Here is a 7,004-nt window from a genome sequence, read left to right on the forward strand (position 1 = left end):
TCTCCTATGACGCTCTCTGGAAGATCCTGTTGTTTTTCTTCTTCTATAGGCTTGTCTTCTAATCTTGCCCGTTGTTCATGCTTGTACCGTCCTGGCGTATCTTTCTTCACTGATTTCTGTAACTTCCCTTTCTGGATCAGCTCTTCTATTTGTTCTTTTAAGTCCCTACATTTGTTTGGGTAGTGTCCATGATCTCAGTGAAAATGACAATACTTCTTCTTATTACGAGCGCTGGGTGAAGAGTTTAGTGGCTTCGGCCATTTAAGTGGATGATTGTCCTTAATCTGCATCAAGATCTTGTCAACAGGCAATTACTAGGGGTGTGAAATTTACCGTCCTTCTAGTCTTATCATTCTTTGGCCTGAAGTTGTCATGGCTGGAAGAATAGTTTCTTCTTTTCCTTTTTTTTTTTTTTTTTCCTTTCAAGTCTTCTTGAACATATCTTCTTTCTTTCCACATGTCCCCCACTTTGATCGTGGTTAAAGCATTCCTTGCGTTCATGTATTTCTAAGCTTTCAATAGTATCTCTGTCATTGATCCTGGAGGGCTCTTTGCAAGTGCGATCACAAAATCTTTGGACTTTAAATCGGCCCTGAAAGTAGTCAGTTGCACTTTGTCCTTAGCTTTGTCCACCTTTAGCACTTCCTTGTTGAATCGCTTCACATACGATTTCAGCGATTCCCCTTCTTCTTGCCTGATCATGAGCAGGTGATCTAATGGTCTCTTCTGTCGCTGTCTACTGACAAAGTGGCGTACAAACAAATTGCTAAGCTACTTAAGGTCGTCTATGCATGACTGGGCCAATTTGCTGAACCATACTCGTGCTGCTCCCTTAAGGGTTGTCGAGAAAGACTAGCAAAAGATCTCGTCTGGGTTTGCTGCAGACTCAAGGTCATCTTGAAAGTGATTATGTGATCCAATGGATCCTTAAGACTGTCATACGACTCAAGTTGAGGAAGGCAGAACTTCGGTGGTAAAGGGCATTCTAGGACCTTTGTTGTGAAAGGAGAATCAGTCCATTTCACCATTCTGTCCAAATTCTTAGTTGTCTTCTCCTTCATTGCATTTTTTAGTTCTTCCATCTCATTTCTCATGCTTTTAAGAAGGTCGTCCCTCGTCCAATCAGATGGTTCTGTCCTCCTTGAACCATCTTTCTAGTGGCTGTTCTCCAGGCCTTAGGCCTCATCATCGTTCCTGTTGATTTCGATCCTTGTTGGTGAATGATTTTCCTCTTGTTGCAACTGCTATCTTATCTCTTGATTCTGCTTGGTGAGTTCTTCTGCATTGGCCATGAGCGTTTGAATCTGCAAAGCCAATGCCGTTGGGTCTTGCGGTACATTGGATTCAATCTGGATATTGAGAATGATAGAGTTGCATTTTCAAACTAGAGTTTTTTCAAACTAGAGTTCGAAAGTCGTTCCACACAGATGGCACCAAACTGATGGAGACAAATTCGTTAGTTGTCAGATTTGTCCAGATGAAGCGTGACCAAATGACGTTGGATTCCTACACAAGACCAGAAATGGGGTTTCTCTTAAGAAGTCACCAGCGCGGTGTTAGCCAATGAGCCTCCGATGGCAAATCCAGTATTGAGAGATGAAATGGAAAAAAACTGATAATGTTATGATATGTGTGTGTACCTTTGTTTGAGGTCTGATATAGTTTATATAGTTACTTGCTTTTCTAGCCGTTGGAGGTCTTCAATGGGAGCCTTAATGGCTTGGGTAATCCTTTTGGTGGTTTAATGTGGTGCTTTTAATATCCATCCAACAGTCATGCTAGCTTTATTCGTCCGTTTAGTAACAGAAGTTGTATTAAATGCGGATTGGTCATCCAAAGGCCTCTCAAAATGATCGTATTTTCTTGGTTCATCAATTATTATTATTTTAATGGTACAATTATTTTTGTTATAAAATGCACTGCATTTGAAGAGGTATACTTAAGTTTTATCCTAGGGTTATAAGATAATTGCACTAATTATTGCTTTTATGAATAATATTATTAATTTAAGATTAACTAGAATGCTTGTTTCATTATTTAAAGTCAATGTGATAGTAATTAGGGGACTAATTAGGGGCTAACAATACATATATAATATATTAATTTTGATATATGACTTTGCCCATCACCTAGCCTAGCCAATGTAATTATTTGCTAATTTTGATATTGATTTTGGATGCAAAATAAACTCTTTACAATTTAATTTAAAATTTGGAAGTAAATCATATAAAGTTCATCATTCAAAATGATCATTGCAAATGATACTTATTATCTTAAGGTAAATAAACGCAAGCAACCCATACAATACTTAATTTGAGCACTCGTAATCCATGTTTTCAAACCAACTGTCAATAAAGCTACATGTACCGCATTTATTATTATTATTATTATTATTTTTATAATAATTTCACAAAAACACTAAGTCATAAGCACTTAATAGTAAGTAAAAAGATAAAATTAGTTGTGGGCAGATGAGAACCAGTAACTTTTTATCAGCTAAATTTTGTTGTAAAACTACTGTGCCTGTATAGATTACTTGTGGTGTGACTGGTTCAAAAATAGATTAGCCTAGGCCGGCCATCTCTCTCTCTCTCCATATATATATATATATATATATTCACATGGCTCGCACGGAAAAGGGGCCCATGTTGATGTCACAAACTAGGATGCGCGAACGCGGCAAAATGCTCGCCGCACCTGCGTCCGATGCGGCGATGCACAAGGGATGCCGTTGCCTGCGCGTCGGTGCCGTGTCCAGTTTTTTTTTCTTCGTTTCATGACTCGCGCCGATGCGTTGCAGACTCAGGTTGATTTGCGCCGATTCAGGCCGAATCGATCCCTATCGGCGCTGAAACAAACCGATTTAAGCCGTGCCGGTGCCGAATCGGCCGATTCAAGCCGAAATTAAAAAAAAAGGTGCAAAACTCACTGTTTAGCCAAAATCTTCAGGTTCTCTCTCTACACAGGGTTATACACTGATATGAGTTTATGCTATTGTTGGTTTGTTTGAGTTTTTGTTGTTATATATGTGAAAAAAAAAATTGTTCTTTACACTGTTGAGTTTTGGGTATCTTGAAACTTGAGACTGAGAGAGAGGAGTTTCCTGAATTGGGTATCTTGAAACTTGAGAGAGAGAGAGTTTGTGACAGCGCGGTCCACCTTCCCCATGATTGAGTCCTTGTTTTGTTTTGAAATGAAGAGCAATTGTCGTTGTTGAAAGAAAGTTAAGGAAATAGTTGTTGGAGGCCAAAATCTGAAATTTAAAGGTGGGAACGATTGCGCCACTGGAGGAGGCTTTTGTTGTTGTTTTTGCTGCTGTGAAAACTAGCCGCCGCCGCCGCCGAAGAGGTGGAAGCCAGAAGGGTGTCTGTACATAGGTGGTATTTTGTGAAAGAACCAGAGTGAAGAATGATTCCATTATTGGGAGTGATGGAGACAGTATCTCTCTCTAAGTCAACATCCTCTTTAGTGAGAGGCAAGCCAATAAAAAAAAAGAGACCAACTCAGGAAGGTTCCTTGAAAAGAAAAAAAGGAGACCAACTCAGGTGTGAAATTGTGTAATGAAGTGGGCCCCACTGCTTTGCTTGTGGGGTTTAAATTTGCTTTCTTTCTTTCTAAGGTGGAGGAGTCATGGGTTAAAATGAGAATTGGGATGTTTAAATTTGTATGAAATAAGTTCTGTATATTGCTTTTCTTGCTGCTGTTATTTATTTACTTATGGTTGCCAGTTTTATGTAAAAAAGTATGCTTAGCAATATATTAAAAATATAAATAAAAATATTTTCAAAATTTTTTTAATCACTGCACTCTGCCGTACTCGCACCCAACTTTTTTAAAAATTGTTGAGTCTCGCATCAGCACTCGAATTTGGAAACGCACCCATGCTTCATAAGTCAAAAACTGAGTCACAATGGATAATCCAGATGATTAAGGCGACTTCCATTAAAAATTTAAAACTTATTTATTCATTTATAAATTTTGCTATGAAGCAAGAACTTCATTGAAATAATTAAGGAAAATTATGGACTTCATTATCAAAAAAGGAAAATTATGGACTTACTGTGTTGCACTGTGAGCAGGCTGATAAATTGTGCATAAAATTGGAAAAATGATGAGGAAGCTACAAGCATATTCCTTCTCAGTAATCATAGCATCTGACACCATAGATCATAAAAATATTGGATAATGTAATTAATAAGTACTTTTTGCCGAAGTACCGTCATGCAAACTACTAAATTGCAAGTTCTAATTAGTTTTTTTCAGACAAAATTGCTTTAGATTCATGGCCTAATTTTTGGATTTGGGAGAAGTTTGGTTTGTAAACCGTCAATGATTAAATGTACCATACGTCGCACCTAAATTCGGCTACAATAATTTATAAAACATTTCTTCTCATGATGCATCCCCATAGAGTGGAAATGACCATAATTTCCTCTTCAAAATTTGGCATATTTGATTTCCTTTCAATTTACAATCGCACTATTAGATATTGTGGTGTGTTTCACTTATCCTTTCTTTAGAAAGGTCTGCAATGAATGTGCCTCTAGCACTTTTTTTCATGGAATAATTACAGTTAACCCACTTGTAATTTGGTCGGTTTTAACTACACTTACCCATGGTTTAAAAAGTGTCATTTAACCCAATTAAGGTGTCCTTCGTTAAACATCCGTAACCTCACCATTTTCTGTTAGAAAAACAGGGGTAAAAATATATTTTTAATAATATTTTATGTCTCTCTCCTTCATCTATTCTTTTGATTCTAGAGCTCTAAAAAAAAAAAAAAACCATTTATACTAAAAATCTCAAGATCAAAATTTCAAAAATACATCCATTAATATGATAATCCCCTAGCACAAGTTAGTTTTAACTTTTTGTGCTTCTGGGTTTCCATTTTTGAATTCAAATGTATGAAAAAATGGCAAAGATAAAGAAACTTCTGCAGATGATGCTGCTGAAACTATGAATTTTTTTTTGCAAATATATAAACAAAGGGCAGCAAATAAATGTTTTGGGTGGGTATTGGGTAGTCAAGGCATTGGTGTGGATTTGTGTGTCCTTAGTTGTGATTGTTTAGGGAGAAAAAAAAATGAATAAAATGCACCAAAGAGATGTTTTGAAGCTTTCAATCTATCAGAACATAACCCAAAACTAAAGCAAGCCCACCTTACATTTTTTTTTTTTATGTGTTGTTTGTCTACCAAAAGGCTTTCTTAATACCAGCAAGAACTCCTTTGTAAAGCACTACAACCCGCAAACCCAATCTCCACCACTAATACCCATCCACACCACCAGCCAAGCACTACAACCCACAAACCCAAATAAAAAACCACATCTCATTAAATACACCCCAAAATCCAAATATAAATACAAAGAAACAACCACCCTTTCCGAAAATCAGCCATTAGAGAACCCAAGAGTTCCAATTCATCACCATGAACAGATCGAGACAAAATAAAAGAACACACAACCATAGAGCCACTTGGAGAATGACGACAATGAATAGGGACCTAGCAAACTTGAACTCAGTTAGGCAATCGAAGTAAAGAGAGAAAGGGATAATGGGTTTGAGGATTTTTGGGGATTCTGAGGTAGAGAGAGGGAGAGAGCTCGTTCTTCTTTTTGGGGGTTCTATTTGGATTCTAATTTTGGCTTATATAGTAAAGGAGATTTTCTAACGAAAAGAGAAAGGATGGGTAATGGGTGTCTAACGGATGACACTTTAAGTGGGTTAAGTAATAAGTTTTAATACCACATGTGGACTTTGTTAAAACAGCCAAACTATAGGTGGGTTAAGTGTAATTTTTCATTTTTTCATCATTTTTCCAAATGAACATCAAGCCTACATGATATAGACCTTAATGGGCATACCAACAAATTATCCCCAAACGTTTTACATATGATTCAATGAACAAAAAACAAGGGAGTACAGAATATTTTCTGGATTTTATATGTCCAAGAGCTCTCTGATTTCATATATCAACCACGAATTATAAATGGCCAGAAAATCAATTTTGTAACGATCATGAGAAGATGTGATAGAACACAAAAATTTCATCCTACGAAAAAGGTCAGTGTGTTGAATACACAATTACAAACTTCTCACATCCATATATATAGGCAATGCGACAAGAGGTGAAAATTCCACACCTTGCACAACAAGACAAGAAAAGATCATCTTATTTTTCCTTCTTAAAGAAAGCAAGCCAAAAACAACACTATAAATTAAGCTTCTCTAACCTCATCCTTATGCAGCTAGCAGTCTCTCCTAGCTGATACAAACAAGCGCAAAGAGAACCAACTGTAGTGCGTGCTAGTAGGGCGGAGGAGGGCGGTACCAAGGTGGAGGAGGACGATAAGGGTCTAGAAATGGTGGTGGAGGTGGACCATGAGGTGGAGGATGGGGTGGTGCATAAGGTGGTGGGGGTGGTCCAGGTGGATGATGATGATGATGATGATGATGAGGTGGTGGTGGTGGAGGAGGATAAAATTCAGGACGTGGAGGAGGCGGCGGTGGACCGTATATGTGTGGTGGTGGTGGCGGTGGCGGATGTGGGCCCGGTGGTGGAGGTGGATGTCTATGAAAAGGCATAATATTTTTTAGGAACCTTAGTTGCAAAGAAAGGTAGGAGCTAGGAGAGATAAGATAAGTTCAAGAATTGGACTGGTTTATATAGAAAATAGTTGTGAAATTAATTTGGTGCAGGAGAAGTTTCGGGATAACATAAAATTTATTGACTGTTAGTTGTAAGAGTGGTAGATGAATTTAGCTAGGCATAAACTTAAGCGCTAAAAATTAAAATCCACGTTAATTTGCTGTCCAACAGTGGTGTGTCACCTGTTCAAAAAGAAATCTGCCCATTGGCCACATCTACATATGATCAATCCCAGCACCTCAAAAGAGACTCACATGGTAATCTCAGGTCAGGTTGTGCTAATGTGGTAGATTTAATGTGGCAAAATTTAAAAAAAGAACCAAAGTAATAGGACATAAGTTACAATATCTG

At 37.7% G+C, this 7,004-nt stretch overlaps 1 long non-coding RNA gene across 1 annotated transcript; it reads right to left on the reverse strand.

Annotated features, from left to right (window-relative positions):
- Positions 1 to 6,009: 6,009 nt before the first annotated feature.
- LOC142621908 (uncharacterized) lies at positions 6,010 to 6,640 on the reverse strand. Its single transcript, XR_012841845.1, has 2 exons — positions 6,238 to 6,640; positions 6,010 to 6,147 (listed from the first exon to the last, which is right to left on the reverse strand). It is a non-coding gene; the product is annotated as an uncharacterized LOC142621908 (long non-coding RNA).
- Between the last annotated feature and the right edge of the window lie 364 nt (positions 6,641 to 7,004).

Source organism: Castanea sativa, chromosome 1, assembly GCF_040712315.1.
Source record: "Castanea sativa cultivar Marrone di Chiusa Pesio chromosome 1, ASM4071231v1".
Taxonomy (NCBI): Eukaryota; Viridiplantae; Streptophyta; class Magnoliopsida; order Fagales; family Fagaceae; genus Castanea; species Castanea sativa.